General features: G+C 42.0%; 1 protein-coding gene across 1 annotated transcript in view; it reads right to left on the reverse strand.

Annotated features, from left to right (window-relative positions):
• LOC145519897 (uncharacterized) overlaps positions 1-18,399 on the reverse strand; it is a 347,803-nt gene that overhangs the window by 166,075 nt on the left and 163,329 nt on the right. The window contains exon 23 of the mRNA XM_081524944.1: positions 16,446-16,640. The gene's annotated coding sequence lies outside the window, so the exon portion shown is untranslated. The remainder of the gene's footprint in view (positions 1-16,445; positions 16,641-18,399) is intronic.

Here is an 18,399-nt window from a genome sequence, read left to right on the forward strand (position 1 = left end):
CTGCCTATGATAAATAACTGGTAAGAGTAGTCATGTTTGACTTTATGTTATACACGTCATTTTTAATCTGTGCAATAATTTGTTTTGTGGCAGAGACTACTACTTCCATTTTATATATGGGGAAATAGAGACTCAGCCAAAAAAAAAAAAAAAAGGACAGACTGCTGTAAAGTTGCATCAGAGGGACTTGAACTGAGGTTTCTTCAACTCCTGACATGTGCATTCTCCATACGCAGTATTGCTTTTCATTGAATGAGCAAATATAGATTCCACCCCTGGCCAGTGATTCTTTTGCCACATCTGCCACCTGGCTCCAAGCTTGACTTTCTTTTCCCTCTCATACTCCACACTCATTTTCTCAGAAGAGAAATATGAGTCCTGGAATATTCTGGAGTTTAGAAAAGGCCACTGAATATAAATTGGTGCAGCCACTATAGAAAACAGAATGGAGGCTCCTCACAAAACTAAAAAAAGAGTTTCCATATGATCCAGCAAGCCCAGTCTTGGGCATACTCTCAGACAAAACTGTAATTCAAAAAGACATATGCACCCCTCCATTCACAGCAGCATTACTCACAATAGTCAAGACATGTAAACAACCTAAATGTCCATCAACAGATGAATGGATAAAGAAGATGTGGTACATAAATCCAAGGGAATACTACCCAGCCACAAGGAAGAATGAAACCATGCCATTTGCAGCAATAAGAATGGACCTAGATATTATTATACTAAGTGAAGTAAGTCAGAAAAACCATACCATACCATATTTTATGGTATCGCTTACAGTGAAAGAAAGTGAAAGTCACTCAGTCGTGTCTGACTCTTTGAGACCCCATGGACTCAACAGGCCATGGAATTCTCCAGGCCAGAATATTAGAGTGGGTAGCCGTTCCCTTCTCCAGGGGATCCTCCCAACCCAGGGATCAAATGTAGGTCTCGTGAATTACAGGCAGATTCTTTACCAGCTGAGCAACCAGGGAAGCCTGAGGTTACTGGAGTGGGTAGCCTATCCCTTCTCCAGGCGAACTTCCTAACCCAGGAATTGAACCAGAGTCTCCTGCATTGCAGGCAGATTCTTTACCAGCTGAGCTACCAGGGGAGTCCTATCACTTACATGTAGAATATGACACAAATGAACATATCTATGAAATAGACTCATAGATACAAAGAGTAGACTTATAGTTGCCAGGGGATCAGGGAGGGTAAGGGAGGGGAGAACAGGAGGTTTGGAATTAGCAGGTGCAAACTATTATATATAAAATGTATAATCAACAAGGCCCACATTCAATATCCTGTGATAAACCATAGTGGGAAAGAATATTTATATACATAACTGAATCACCTTTCTGTACAGCAGAAATTAACACAACATTGTAAATCAACTGTACTTCAATAAAGTAAAATTTAAAAGGCTACTATGCCAATCTTTTATCAACAGCATCATTATGACCTCAAGCTAATTTGAACCCAAAGGCAATTTCCCTGTCTCCCCTAGTGCTTATCACAGAGCAGGCCCTCCTGAACGTTTGTATGCTGAAAGGAACAAATCCGGTCCCAGACAGGACCACAGCTAAGTCTCCACTACGTGTCTGATGACTTCCTGCAGTGTCTCCGGCACCACAATATGTGCCCCATCACCCGAATCTTCATCTAGGCTTTAATTTACATGTCACTTCTTAGAACAGCCTTCACTTTAGCCTCATCACTCAATTCTTTCACCTTTCCTTATTTTTGCCACAATTTTGCAAAGTATATATATTTAGTCTACTTGTTTTTATCTTCCTACACCCCCATACATACTATAAAGTACCAGAGCAGAAACTTCATTTGTCTATCCCAAATGCCTACAAAAGTAACCATAAATAATAGGTGCTCAATAAATATTTGGATTTTTTATATAGCTGGACTGTTCAGATTTTCTCTGAACTTGTAATGTGGAACCCAGAGTCCTTTACTAAGCACTTATTACATGCTAGGTACTGTGCATTTACTACATGCTAAGCAAATGTAGGTTATCTTATTTGTAGCTCAAGATAATCAATGAAGATAGGAATTATCATGTTTCACATTTTGTACTTGAGGAAAATGAGACACAGAAAGGGTAAGTAATGTGCTCAAGGTCACGCAACTAGAAGTATCAGAGATGAAGCATAAGACAGGCTTGTACACTCTCTATCCACTTGGACTCTGGCTCCTGTTCCTCAAAGCTCTCGGTCAGATAACCCAATATGACCAGTTGAATGCCAAGAGAGGTTCCCACTGCATGGTTTGTGGGCCGCCATCTTTCCTAATGTTTGAGGAGAAGACAGTTCAAGAAGAGTCACCACTTGTGATCATTCTAGGACATCCTGGCAAGAGGCCCAAATCAACAGGAATATAGTAAGGAATAGAGAAAAGACAAGGACACCAAGGATGGCCCCTGGGGGCCCTTCCCAGGTGCCATTTGAAGACAGAACCCCTGCGGGAGCTGAAGAGCTTGGACTTGACTTCATCATTTTATTCCTGTGAACCAGGGCCAGGTTCCTCACATGTCCAAGCTTCAGGCGCCTCAGCTATACAATGCAGCATAATAACCCCTGCTGCATGATCATCACTCAGTATCAGTCCTTATTTTCAATGTTACTACATGATTTTAACTACTGATACTAGTCATATTATGCCTGTAAACAATGCTTAGTTGCTAAGTCGTGTCCCACTCTGTGTGACCCCATGGATTGTAGCCCACCAGGCTCCTCTGCCTGTGAAATTCTCCAGGCAAGAATACTAAAGTGGGTTGCTATGCCTTCCTCCAGGGGATCTTCCAACCCAGGGACTGAACCCAAGTCTTCCACATTGCAGGCAGACTGTTTACCAGCTGAGCTACCACAGAAGCCCATTATTATGCCAACAATACTAATAAGAAGCATTGGACAGGAGACAAAATCTTGGCCCTAGGCCTTTATGTTAACGCTTAACCTCTTGAAGCCTAAGGGGCTTTATCTGAATTCTGGGCTAATCAGCACCTGCTGTATAGGCCAACCTTACAGGACTTCAAAGGTGCTGAAGGTATTTCGATGAGGGAAAAGGGTGAAGTACATGGAAAGTTTGTTCTTTTAAGCACAGTTGATACGTAGGATGGGGAGAAGGCAAGAGGACAGGGTCTGGAAGCTCTTTGCTTTGGTGGACTTGCCCTTGGCTGCTTGGCGACCTGTTGGGACCTGTCACCATTGGAAGGGAGCAAGTCATGATCCCGTGTATCAGGGAGCATTGCCTGAGGGGAGTGACTTGAATTTTGTGATCACTGGTAGAACCAGCCAGTTCTGAGAGGCTGCCTGCTGGATGTAGATTATTTTTGTTCTGGCAGTCCCAGGCCTGGATTGATAAAGCAAATGACAGACGAGCCTTTGGCCCAATACCGGAAGAGCTTCTTATTGAGAAGATGCCGTGGAGTAGAGCCGGCACCAATGGTGCAGAATTTTTCTTTAACATCCAGTGTACCTCATGTTCACACTAGTAATTGAAATACATGCTGTTTATTACACTTGCATATGTTTGTAATCAAGGTACAACTCTCGTGGATGAGAAGCAAAAAGCTATAATTTGCTGCTTAGCATCATAGCTGTCGGACATTCATTTAAATAGCTTTATTTATCTTCTTCTCCATAAAGAACCTTCCATATTGCAAATTTATTGAATGGTTAATGGCCTAAAAGTATGGGGTTCATTACAGAACGATGTATTTATTGCAGTGTTAATTAAATAAAAGCATTGTAATCTTTCCAAATTGAACAATTATGTTCATTTAAACATTTTAAACAGAAAAATCTTTTATATACTAATTGAGTTGCATAATGAAAAGCATGTGTAATGGAAATTTAAATCAAAACAAATACTGAAATAATTTGAACAATTTTTTTTTTAACAATATAAAATGTCTACCTCCATCTTTATTAGAGATACTCTAACGGCCAGCTCACTTTCAGAACTCGTGACCTCTGAGCAGGGTATATGGTTTCAGAGCCCATCGGCCACCCTCCCGAGCTGGCCAACCCTTCGACATCAAAGTTCTGGTTGGCTACCAGCCGCAGCCCCTGACACTCTGGCTGTTAGCCTGGATCCTGACAGGCTGGCTTGAGGCCTGTAGGCTGAGCTGACAGCCTTTTCTGCAGAGTCTGATGAATGGTTTCTGGCAACGGACAGCTATGTTCTGACTGCCTACGAGAGCAGTACCCCATCTGAAAAATGTACACTGTCTCTCATGGCTTGCCTGGGGTCGAGGCTTCACAAGTGCCTGGGGCTGATGATTTTTTACACCCAAGAGGGGTCTTTATTTGGTCTTGAAATTCCCACCATCTCCCCATCTCTGTCAGGCTCTGAGAGGGTGGTGACAAAAATGGTGCCATCGTCAGCATTAAAGGGATTAGCTTGATTCGGGTGCTCCAGCAAAGATTTTTCGCTGCCTATATTTTGTGGCTCTATCCCATGCTTCAGTTATTTAGGGCTAAGTCTTAAAGTAACGTTGAGATGGTAGGAAGGGGTGTGGAGGGAGAAAAACAGGCACATTTTTCAACTAGATGCTCATTTCCTGGTTCCAGAGAAAGATTTATGTGGGATCCTTGGTTTGCCCACGTCTTATTCTCCCGTTTTGAAATGGCCTTTAGTTTAGCTAACTTCCATTAATGCTACGTCTTGGATGCATGGCAAAATGCAGCAGGCTTGCCTTCCATTTTCTGACACCTCGAGTTGCCGGGATTATCGAGAGGCTTAAGAATAAATCACTGTACTAAAACCTTCAATTATTAAAAGGTAGAAACAGTAAGTTGCTTTGGAAGCAAATTCCTGCTTGCCTTATCCTTAGGATAAAGTTTAGAAACAGTAATATCTAATAATAATCCTCATACTGATGAAATACATTAATAAAAAAGGCTTATGGCAGCATAAATGAAAAAATATGTATACTCTGAGTAGGCATGTGATTCAGGCATATTTACCGTTTGTCTCATTCACGAAAACTTGCCCAGAGTGTCACTCAAGCTGATAAGATTTAAGTGGATCCCAAAAGAATGCAAAAAAATTCCTAAGGTCAGCTTACTATGGCCAAGGTTATAGTGGTGAGGTTGATTAAAAGTGTGTGATACTGGGAGATGCATCTCTGGCTGAATCAAAAAGTGTCTAAAGGGTGGAGTCTGTTCCTTAAGAGAATCTAGTCACTGGCCTTAACTTCAAAGATGGGAAGAAAGAGACCATTCAAAGAAGAATCACATAAGCATGTCCTCTCATGCTCCTGTTTCAAGTGAGGGTCAGTCAGGTTCAAACTTCTAGTGTCATCTTTGGGAGGGAGTGAGGTCTGTCTTGTTGGCTGGTGGGGGTGTTGCCACTTAGAAAAAAGGTTTCTATCCTTTGACTAACTTCTCCATGCTTTTCACAGACCAACTGCTGATGCCTCAAGCTCACTTTGTATATAACTTCTTTTCATATATTTTGGTCAGATTCCTAAAAATCATTGAAAGAAATGTTGGGCAGAAAGTGACACAGAACCAGCTCCCGGTTGGGGATGGTTTAGAGGAAAGGTCCTGAGATATTTAATCAGAGTCTGACCCATATTTTATCCCCAGTGGCATCCCCATTTCAGCTATGAGATTATGCCTGGAATTTGCAGAGAAAGCTCTCAGGGGGCACGAGGGATTTTTGAGGAGTAAAACTACTGACAACAATATAGTAATAAAAACAACAATAACAACTTACCTAAGGTCAGACAGCTAGCAAATGACAGAATTGAGATTTGTGCTTTGCTAGTTTCGCTCCCAAATTCACACTCGGCACCATTCTATACTAGTCCTATATCATGCTAGTTATTTGAACACCAACTCTGTTCTGAAGTCATTATTATTGATGATGCTGATGATGACATGAACAGCTCCTTATGGACCTACAGTGTATCATACTTTACACATTCTGGCTCATATTATTTTGTGGTAGTCTCAAAACAATTCAGGAAGGTTGATATTTGTGTTGCTTTTTAATGAATGGGCACACTTAGGCTTGAGGAAATTACTGGATTTATTCCCAGGTCATATAACCAGTAAGTGGTAGGTTCAAGCTCGGGTCTGAGATTCATAATGTGCGTAATGTTCCCCTAACCATGCCTACTTCCTCTCCTCTCCTTTCAAAGGGAGAATGGACGGATTTAGTAAAACTGAAACCCACTCACACTGGTAAAGATCATTGGTCACAGCTACACAGGAGTCGGTGATTTTCATCCAAACAGAATGGGTGTCTGAACTATTTGCATTCAGGATTTCCAGAGCAAGAGCAGTCCTCTATTGACAAGAATAACTGCAATATGACCATATGGTTTTGAGAAACAATATAGACGCTGGTTCCTTATGACTGCAGTCATGCTTACTGTGTATCTTGCTGTTCTTCTAACTCTAGAATACAGTCAGAAACACCTGCTTCCAAGGCTGAGGGTACCCATTCACCCACTTGTTCAGTCACTCGGCACATTTTCTTGAGCTCTCACTAAGTGCTAGGCGCCACTCAGGGTGCTGTTGACACCACGGTGTCCAAAGCAGGAAGGAAATGGCAACTAGCTCTGAGGGCTCACATTCCAGTTGGGGACACAGACTAAATCAACCGAAACTACAGCAAAAGAATACTAGCAACCTCCGGTGAAAGAACTCAGGCATAAATACATTTCCATCTTGAAAACAGGAATAGTGATCCCTGCCCAGTCTGAGTACTGTATATAGCCTTCGTGCCAGGCAATGCACTCAGTGTTGGGAATAAAACAGAGAAGATCCTGCATACCTGGATTCACAGCTTTGAGTGAAAATAATACATGGGTACTTTATAAAATAATTATAGACTGTGATCAATCTATGGAATAGTAGCAAACATCTCCTATAAAGGGCCAGGTAGTAAATATTTTAGACTTTGGAGGCCATATGATCTTTCTCCCATTGCAGGATGAAAGCAACCACAGATGATGAATAATCGGCATGGCTGTGTTCCAATAAAACTTTATTTACAAAAGCAGGTGGCCCACCAGACATCACCCTTGGGCCATAATTTGATGAGCCTACTCTAGAAGATAGCAAGGTGGGTGGGCACCACTCAAGTCTCCAGGGAGGTGTTCTCTGTGAAGGCTGCCATTTAAATGGTGCACCAAGAGAGAAGCTGGTCATGAGACAAAACATTCGAGGCAGAGGGCCAGCGAACCCAAGATGCTGAAGTGGGAAAGGGGAAAAGGCCTATGGAACGGCTGAAGGCTGAGTGATAGGTGTACCACAGGTGTGAGAGGAAGAGGGATGTGAAGCGACTGAAAACGCGTGCAAGGACCCAAGAACAGGGAGCTTTTACGCCCCCCATCAAAGGCAGAGACCTCTTATTTGTCTATGTAGATTGGGAGATGGGGTATGAGTATCTCCTTCGAGAAAGGGGATCCCCCAGAGCAGTCAATCTGTTTGTCTGTGGTTGGTGAGGCATCTCCTTTACTTTTTACAAAGGTGATGATGCAGAATAGGATGCCCAGGGTCAACCACATGAAGCTGACTTCACCCACAAATCCTTGCAAAAACCCCAATCAGTGTTTTGGGCCACTTTTCTTTCAGTGACGGCTGTTATTTAGAGCCAGTAATTGTGCACAGCTATTATTACCCAGGATGGGGAAGCCTTAGCAGTTCACAAGTTCAGCTCAGATAAGCTGTTTAATAGTTGGTTGCTTAACCTTCCCTTATGAGTCAATATGATACCCTCCCCTCCCACCTTCCCTAGAGCCCAGGGCCTGACCTGCAATCCCCTGGCCTCTGGACGCTGATGTGGCGGAGTTCCCTGCACGTCTGTGGTGTATTTCCCACTGTAGCTGCTCGCCAGGAGAGCTTCTGCAAGATCCCAGACAGTTTGGTCCTCCCCCTGCCACCCTCACACACACCCCTCCCTCGAGCTTGCTCTTCTATAGGTAGCTTCCTGCTGTGGGGAGTGGTTTCTAATCATGGCATCACAGGGAGAGAAGCGTGCAGAGCAACACAGAAGGTCTCAAAGCCTCTGAGAACTTTCTTTATGCCCTGGATACTGCCAAGATCTTGCTTTCCCGCCTTTATGGAATTTCAGGGGATGGTGAAGATGCTTTCAGCGAACGTTTTCCAGCCTCACGTGTCCCATGATCGTGACATCTGTCTTCTGTTGCCTGCGTGTATTTTTTTCTGGATTGGATAAAATTTTCAACGAAGATTTCTGCTTTTATTTCCGGACATCTTGTGCGTCACTGTAAATCATATGTAATTATGTGTATAAGAACCAAAAAAGCAATATTTGCGTTGGAACTCTGAAGCTTTGATTTGGCTACTTTAACCAGTTATATCCAATTGAATGGAGTCATTTTCAGTATTCCCCTACAGGTAGTTAAGTAATAGTAATGGGGCTTTCCCAAAGGGATCTAGTGAGAGAGTCAGTTCACTAGCAAAACAAACTCATTATCTTTAGTGGATGGATTGGTCCATGATAGCACGATGCAAAAAAAACTTTCATTTTTGATGAAATGGCCAAAGTAGCTGCTGTGTGTATGTGGGGCGGGGGAGGGGGATATTTTCATTTGAGTCATCTTTTACACTGTTTGCAAGGAGACACCCCACACAATAGGCAGGCGATGTTGAGAGGCAACTAGATTCAGGCTGGCAGGAGGGCAAGTTTTCCCAAAAGGCATAACCTATCACCTGTTTTTGCCACTGAAAAGACTGGTTATCAGCTTCATGCTATTATCTGCAGTGGTTGAAACCATCTCAGTGCATGTGGAATCACAGCATGTATAGAACATTTCTTCCTGAAGGCTCTCAATGAGAAGTATTGGTTGCTAGCAATGTAAACTGGTTTTGGCTAATTAAAACCTTGGGGCATTTATTCAGAGGCTACTGGGGACTCTCAGAGAGACGACTGGGAAGCTGTCAAGGTGAACAGACACCAAGGGCTGGTGGGAGGACCAGGAAGATGGGAGCAGAAAAGGAACTGAAGCCACAGTCAGGTCAGCCTGGTCAAACAGGATTGCTAGTCTGAGGCCTGACCCCTGAGACCAAGGTTCAAGATCCAAGGAAAGAGCCCGGCCCTGTCTATGCTGGATCTGTGAAAGGTGGGTCTGGCTCTGGCACCTTAGACTACCACGAAGGAAGGTGGTGATGAAATTTCACTTAATTGAAGGCATCATAATGTGGCCATAGGAAGAAGTCACTTCCTGGTAGAATAAAACTAATATTCGTTTTATTTTCTTGGGCTGCCAAATCACTACAGACAGTGACTGCAGCCATAAAATTAAAAGATGCTTGCTCCTTGGAAGGAAAGCTATGACAAACCTAGACAGTGTATTAAAAAGCAAAGACATCTAGTCAAAGCTATGGTTTTTCCAGTAGTAAAGTACGGAAGTGGATGTGAGAGTTGGACCATAAAGAAGGCTAGGCACCAAAGAATTGATGCTTTCACAATGTGGTGTTAGAGAAGACTCTTGAAAGTCCCTTGGACAGCAAGGGGATCCAACCAGCCAATCCTAACTGAAATCAATCCTGAATATTCACTGGAAGGACTGATGCTAACGCTGAAGCTCCAATACTTTGGCCACCTGATGTGAAGAGCTGACTCATTGGAAAAGACCCTGATGCTGGGAAAGATTGAAAGCAAAAGAAGAGGGTGGCAGAGTATGAGATGGTTAGATAGCATCACTGACTCAGCTGACATGAATTTGAGCAAACTGTGGGAGACAGCAGAGAAGAGAGGAGCCTGGCGTGTTGCAGATCATGGGGTCGCAAAGAGTCAGACAGGACTTAGCGACTAAACAACAACAGGATATTAGAGTAATTTGTAAATTAGAAAGAAAATAGATGGTGACTAAGCAGGGAAAGGAAGAGTAAGAGAGGGAGAGACTGCAGGGGGCGGGGTGGCTTTTGCACACTCTTTTCTGTTAAGAGAAAAACTAATAGGTAGGTGCTATTGACTGAAAACCTCCCATCTCTACCAGGCTTAGATTCCAAATTCCAAGTTTCTTAATCCCTTTATCACTCACAGGTTTTCTATTCTACCTTGTGATAGTGGCAGTTGGAATTAGGGGAGTAAAGGGAGAGGCTAGGGGACACAGACAGGAATAGTTTGGTCACATTAAATCCTTGAAAGATAAATGCATTTCATGCTAATATAACTAGTATTTTCACACATATATTATTTTTCTCACAGCTCTCTGATTCATACACGAACGAAATCACTTATTCTTCACTTTTATCTTCTATGGAAGATGTATTGAACCCTGACTTTGTAAAAGGCAATTTTCTGATGTTCTTGAAAATGGGGTCACTAAGGATCCAAGAGCTCATGTTCTAAGTAAGACGTCAGATTTCCGGTCACTGTAATAATAAAAAGCAGAGTAGAAGACACGGCAGAAGTAGTAAGAGGAAGGAGAGATCACGCTGGTTGTAGAGAAGCAAGAGAGGTTGCCCAGAAGTGGTAGCATTGGAACCAGGCTTTGGAGGATATATAAACATACCCTTAAAGCTGAGGAGTCCAGACATAATACTGACACTACCACAACAGAGAGGTAAATATGGGTAGGCCTGTGTGCCTGTGCATTCAGAGAGTGACAGTTAAAATTTTAAACTGGTACAGCAAGGCACTTTGAGTACTGACCAATTTGAACCTTCACTGGCCAGCCAAGAATACAATCTGTAATGAGTAACCAACAGCCTTGCCTATGAGCATATCAGTGGGATCCCCGTTGTACATGCTCAATGTAGTCAAATGGAACCAAACCCACCCAGATGAATTCTGGGTACCATTTCCTTCAACTGGGTTATGCCTTGAATGGTCAAACATTGGGAAAAAGGAACCTGGTGTTTCCTTTCTCTGTTCTAGTTCCCTAGTATATTTCCTGGCACAAGCATCTGCCTATTTAAAAATACAGCGATTCTGCTATTGAAAAATCTGTATTGTTTGAACAACATGGCCCTTAAATCCAAGCCAAGTGCTTTCTGGGGTGCTCCATTGAAGAAATGGACATTCCTTTTCTTACTGGTGGACAGACTGGGTGCATTTCCCTCACTGACAGAGGGATAGTCTGTGTATGTTTCACAGTTAGCTTCAGGGATATACAGGGAAAGGTTAAGTCTTGTCATGTTTGGCCTTGCTGACTTTAGAACGAAGCCCCCTGATGCAAGCCTTACCGTATAAAGTCATATACAGGCATGTGGGTAGAGTAACAACAGGGCCTGAGTATGTAAAAAGGAACCGTCTCCAACTTATGCCCCCCATTTGGTTGTGAGCCATTCTGGACACTCTGGCTGCAGCTGAGTGGAATCACATGGCATCCCGGCTTTGTCTTTTCATTCCTCAGTCTGGAATTACCCCTTGGCTTCTACCAGACCCTCCTCTTCTGTGATCCCATGGCACCTTGCCATGTTGGTGGTGGACAAAGACGAGAAGCTGACCCTCTATGGCTTTTCTTTGGGGCTGAGTCCATGGCAGTCTCTGGCTCTCCTCCCTTCTACACCTTCCAGCTGCCTTCTCAAACTCCAAGTACCATCAACTGAATGGGTGTTCCCTATTGTCTTGACTGCATATTTATATCACTAAGTGAAATTAAAAAATTGCTCAACACTCCTAAGATGGCAGTAAGATATCTATGTATGTTTGCTTGTTTGTAAGTGTGTGCATTTCTTTTCTCATTGCTCAGTGGCGTCAAGTGGTAAGAGCTTGGACTCAGAGCTGGGATTTGAGTACTGGTTCCACGCTTTACTGGCTGGCATCACAAGCGAACTAAAAAATCCAAACCTCCCCCCAAAAAACCCAAAAAACAAAAACAAAAAAGCAAACCTGTGTCAGGTTCCTCAATGATGACAAGTGTAGAATTATAGCACCTACATAAAAGGACTGTTCTGCAGATGAAACAAATCACTATGTGTGAAGTGCCTGGTACAAAATCAATGCTGACTAATAGGTCTTGCTTTATTAAGTCATGGTGAGGTTCACTGCCAATGATTAGGAAACAGGGGAGTCACTGGTGCCAGAAGTTTGGGACAGCGTGTATCTGGTAATGTTGTGATAAGGGAAACTTCATCCCAAAGAAGTCCCGGGGAATATTCTCATGGAGACCTTGTGATGAATGGAGGTTACGTGCCAGCACTCTCCACCCACAAGATTTTGTGGAGATATAGAGTGGGAACCCAAACAACTCTGGCCATTTTTCCTGGAAAAATGTATTTCACACTCTGCCAATCAGCCTATCAAGCAAGACACAGTATAACCTCAACTGTGGTCTCACCTGGGAAGGTGTTTCTAGAGATCCAGAATCAGGGTGGAGGAAGTAAATAAAGTATTGATAAAACCTTCTGTTTGAGTTGGCAGTAGTCAGACCTGGGTTCTCAGGGCTGGCCAGAGACCCTGGCTTGAAGTGAGCATGACCTGGACAGAGAGATAGTATCCTCTGAGAACCGTTATTTGGATAAAGTGAGAGACAGGAGATGGAAGTGCCAAGCACAGAGCTGGGAACAGTAACCTGACTCCATTATCCTGAACGGCACCTGGGAACGGGCAGTAGACAGTCTTGTGAATTCACTGACATTGTAAGCAACTTATTTGCATGTTTGGGTTGCACCTCTCAAAAATGGTTAAAATGTATTGTTGAGGAAAACTGCAAATTTAAGGTAGGGCTCTCTTTCAAGGCTTAATTTTTTTAAACCATAGAGATTAGAATTTATTTTTAAATTATAAAACAACTTTGGAATATTGTCACCAAGCAGTGAAATTTTAAATTTTGCACAGAAAATGTAAAAGACCCTTAAAAGCCAAAGTAATCTTGAGGAAGAAAAATGGAACTGGAGGAATCAGGCTCCCTGACTTCAGACTACATAAAAAGTTACAATTATCAAAACAGTATAGCAGTAGCACAAAAATAGAAGTAGATCAACGGAACAGGATAGAAAGCTCAGAAATAAACCCACACACATGGTCAATTAATCTGACAAAGGAGACAAGAATACACAATGGATAAAAGTCTATTGAGTATGTGGCACTGGGAAAACTGAACATGTAAAAGAACGAAAGTAGAACATTCTCTAATATCATACACACAAGAAAAACCTCGAAATGGATTAGAAGACCTAAATGAAAGGCCAGATACTATAAAACTCTTAAGAGGAAAACACAGACAGAATACTTTCTGACATAAATTGCAGCATATCCTTTTGGATCTATCCCCAAGGTAATAGAAGTAAAAACAAAAATAAACAAATAGGGCCTATTTAAACTTAAAAGCTTTTGCACAGCAAACGAAACCATAAATAAAAACACAACCTATAGAATGGGAGGAAATATTGGAAATGAAGCAACTGACAAGGGGTTAATCTCCAAAATATACAATCAGCTCATACAGATCAACATAAAAAACAACCCAATCAAAAACATGGGGAGAAGATCTAAAGAGACTTTCTCCCAAGACATACAGGCAGCCAAAGAAATTCTCAACATCGCTAATTATTAGAGAAATGCAAATCAAAACTGCAATGAAGTACCATCTCACACCAGTCAGAATGGTCAACATCAAAAAGTCTACAAACAATAAATGCTTGAGAGGGTGTGGAGAAAAAGGAGCCCTCCTACACTAATGCTGGGAATATAATTTGATACAGCCACTATGGAGAACAGTATAGAAGTTCCTTTGAAAATTAAAAATAGAGCTACTAAATGATCCAGCAATCCCACCTCTGGGAATATGTCCAGAGAAAACCACAATTTGAAATGATACCCACACCCCAGTGTCACAGCAGCATTGTTGAGGATAGCCAAGACGTGCATCCCAAAGTTCACAGCAGCACTATTTACGGCAGGCAAGACATGAAAGCAACCTAAGTGTGGCTGTCAAAAGATAAGTGGATGATCAAGATGTGGTTTGTGTGAACACACGTGCGCGCGCACACACACACACACACACAATGGAGTATTACTCAGCCATAAAAAAGAATGAAATAATGCCATTTGCAGCAACATGAATGGATCTAGAGATAATCATACTAAATGAAGTAAGTTAGAGAGAGGAAGACACATATATGATGCTATTTATATGTGGAATCTAAAAAAATGATACAAATGAGCTTATATACAAAGCAGAAATAGACTCACAGACAGAAAAAAAACTTATGGTCACCAAAGGGGTGGAGGGGAGAGGGATGTATTAGGGGTCTGGGATTAAAATAGACAAACTAGTAAATATAAAATACAAAACCAACAAGGACCTATTGAATAACATAGGAAGTATACTCAGTATCTTGTAATAAACTCTAATGGAAGAGAATGTAAAAATATACACAAAAATATAAAGTCATATATATATACACACATAGCTGAATCACTTTGCTATATATCTGAAACACAACATTATACATCAAATATATTTCAACAAAAACTAAAAACAGACCCCAAACTCCACGAAGCCCCATTTTTCTTTTGCTAAAAAGTAATACAAGAAAAAAATGTACATATTTTAGGAACTAAATAGTGTCATCTCAATATTGTTCAGGCTATCATACACCAGTCTTCAATCATATACCAGATAGTGTGTTCTTCTGGCACAGAAGAAAAATGTGTCAGTTCCTATGTTGCAATTTCTTCTGGAATTCAGCTTTAAAAGACAAGCATTTATCTTATTGGACTATTAACACCATTTATCTCCAATTTATGAAATGTTTTCCTTTATCTAACTCCCTTCAACAGTCATAGTTTTCACCCTACAAACACATACGTATCACAAGCTGAGCTGCTAAATACAGTGAGACAAAAAATGTCTGGGAGTTACAGGGTATTTTATCGGAACACTTTCCCCATTGCCTGTTGAGCATTTCTTACTATCTGGTTATTATATTTAGTGGTCATCTAAAATGACAGATCACTAGAATTGAAGTAATTGCTTACACAGAAAAAAATCAGAAATCATTAGGAGGTTTCAAATTTCATTTGTATCCATGTAATTGAGTGAGGTCATACAAAAACAGAGACTAATTGTATGTCCTCTGCCCCTCAGTGTGAACACAGCTCTGGCTTCCAAATAGAAAAGTCTTGCTTCAGAAACAAGTCAATGCTTTGATAAACATTTGATTCAGAAGCTCAGCTTGAACCTCAAGGGACTGAGTGTACTGAATAATTCTGATGTATCCAACATGCCTCCAGGTCACCCCGGGGACAAGCAGTGTCCCTCGCAGGAAGGCTGACCATCAGGCTTTCCAAGTACACCTCTCATCTCTCTCTGCGAACAAACTGGCTTGCCTGTGTTTGCCACACAGTATTATTCCCTTTCTGAAATGCAAATTCACACTGTCCTTCGAATCCAGGTGAATACTGAGCACACCAAATCACTGATTCCAAGGCCAGGCATAGAGTAGCGACCTATCAAGTGATGACATTTTTTAGATGTATTGGGTCCTGAAAAGGTGTTTGAAACAAGAATCAAATTAAAAAATGAGTGGTTACATATGTGTAACTGACTCTGTTGCAAGCCATTAAAATGGAATGTGTTGAGGACGCCATTTCCCTCAATTCCAGAGACCCTTTCTCTGCGAGCTTGAATGGAGGCTGGGCCATTTTCCTGACTGTTCAGGGAGGTTACTGCCCGCTCCGTTTGAAATGAGGGCAGGACTCACCTTGGGATCCCAGTCCAGAGTTCCCATTTGTGAGAAACATGATCGCAGTGGTAATGATTTGACTGCTGAAATATTGCTTTTCAAACACGAGACCTGCCCCCTCTTTTTTTAAAAAAAAAACAAACAAAAAACAAAGTCTATATCTATTGTATCTGAACCAGCAGTAGTCCTAACAGCCATCTCTCTTCTCAGGGAGAAATGAGCTCTCAGCTTTTCTCAGGCTTGAGCATTCTCCCACCTGTCCTCAATTTAATGCACAAATGAAAGCACATAAATCTTTGTGACATTTTGGCATAAAGCACCTACTTCAGATGACTCCTTTAGGAAACTCTGAACCCAGGTGTTTGGTTTTTGCATAAACTTTGCAAAATGAGAATTGTAACGCGACTGTGTGTACACACACACATACACGCACACCTCCCCCCCGAAAGGTGGCTGCATATGAAATGTGGAGGTGGGTGGGGGCAGGAGAATAACATGTGTGCAAACTTAATATATCTTTTCCTCACCTTAAGTTGGGCCCAGACAGTTAAATTATAATTACAGCCCCATCTGGAGGGGGAGCAAGTACAGTACGCCAGAGCGCCAAACCTTTCAGCCATGGGTACTTTGTCAGGTAAAATAAACACACGTCCCGTGTTCAGCCTGGGGTCAAACTCAACAAAAGCTCTGAAAGATGGCACACTCATCAAGAACCAGGCTATGAAACGGTCAGGGCAACAGCAACAACAGGAAGAAGGAATAAAATGGTTGGTTACTTCCCACCAGCCAGATGGCTCAAGAAGACTGCTCAGGGCTTACCTTCAAGGGATACAAATCCTCGGCAAGACTCGTGGTGGACTGGTGCCGCTGCCAAGTGTGATGGGAGAGTGGGAAGCAGTCCTCCTCTGGCCAGAGAAACTGGTCCCAAGAAAGGCAACGACGCAGGCTGGGCCTTGCCCATCCGTGGAGTGCTTCAGGGCAGCGAATCATCTCTCTGGTTACAAAGTGGTGAGGCTGTAAAAGTAGAAACACTTGGTGACTGTGTTCCCTGACCAATGAAAGAAGCTCATCTTGTTGGCTAAGAGAACACAGGTGATGCAGAGGGCGGAGAGAGAGCGAGGGTCCTGAGTGCATTTGAGTCCCTGGTTGCTATCATTCTTGACGCCAGTTCATGCTATCTTTTCCGCAGTTTGTTCCACAAAGTATTTTTCTCTCCTTTTTGCATAATCTAGCTCTGAGTTTCTGTCATTTGCTATCAAAAAGGTTCCGTCTGACATATCAATCATAAAATTAAATTTATAAATGGTTTACTTCGATTGAATGGTATCAATGCTAATAATAATTGATAACATTTACTTAGGACTATGTGCCATGCCCTATCCTAAGAATGTTCTGTACATATTTTCTTCCATTTAATCCTCACAACCCCATGAGGAAGAAGCAGTTCTTGTTTCCCTTTTAACAAATAAGAAAGTTGAGGCACAGAAAGGTATAGAGACTTTACCAATATCTCACAGATAAACCCAGAGCCCAGCCTTTTTATGACCCTTATTCTTCCAATATAGGTTCTGATAACTGTTCTTGAGTGAGAAAGTAGAATTAAAGCCAATGTGTTTAGAGTTTATGCCCAAGTATATAAACAATTATACTCATACCCCTGTGAAGACAGAGTAACAGTTGTTAGGCAAAGCCCAGATCGCTGTTTCTGACTTGGTTTCTGATCTGATGGGTGTGAATGAGAGAGCATGCCTTTCTAACAAGTTTACAGGTGATGCTCATGTTTAGGTCTCAGTGCCTTTACCATTGCCATCAACTTGTTTGTAAGCACCTATGAGGCATCCAGTTAATTCAATAAACTAAATCAGCCCAAATTGAAGACTTAGCCACGCTGCTGATAGATTAGCTTGACTGGTCTGTGTTCCAAAACGGCCAAATCAAAGTGAGCATAATTCAGGGGCCCTGAAATTAGTAAAATGGCACACAGAAATATCATAACTTTTACAGGCAAGGAAGTAACAAACTACAATCTTTTTTTAAATAGTATATTATACAAAAATAACTTGAGGTGATGTGTTACTAGTTGTTGTCTAAAAACATCACAGTTCTTCATCACTATGATTTGTTGCCTAATGGTACAAGTATGCCTCGATGAAAGTGTACGCTTGCTTTTAGCTTAAACTTATCACAAGGATACAACGAGGAGACACTTCCCTGGTGGTCCAGTGGTTAAGAGTCTGCATTCTAATGCAGGGGACACGGGTTCAAACCCTGGTCCCAGAAGATTCCACATGTCTCAGGGCAACTAAGCTCATGTGCCACAATTGCTGAGCCCACGTGCTGCAACTACTGAAACCTGTGCGCTCAGAGCCCATGCTCCCCAACAAGAGAGGGAACTGCAATGAGAAACCTGTGCACTGCAACTGGAGAGTAGCCCCCATCTGCCACAACTAGAGAAAGCCCGCATGCAACAATAATGTCCGAGCACAGCCAAAAACAGAATACAACTGGGATGATCTCACTGTTACCATCATTTATGTTAGCGGAGATCTGCCACGCAAGTAAGTTTTGAGCTGGGCTGATATCATTTTACTCTCTTAATTTTAATTCTTTTCTTTAAATAGACCAAAAGATCGGTTTGTTCTACAAAGAGGAATTACAGTTGATTTTGTTCTAGGGTCACAACTATATTCTTCGGTGGTACTGGGTAAATTGTAGACACGTTCTTTTTATATGCAAGATTTCAGTTTAAAAACCTGAAATATTTCTTAGAGTC

Source organism: Giraffa tippelskirchi, chromosome 9 (genome assembly GCF_054371585.1).
Source record: "Giraffa tippelskirchi isolate mGirTip1 chromosome 9, T2T-mGirTip1v1.2.pri, whole genome shotgun sequence".
Classification (NCBI taxonomy): domain Eukaryota; kingdom Metazoa; phylum Chordata; class Mammalia; order Artiodactyla; family Giraffidae; genus Giraffa; species Giraffa tippelskirchi.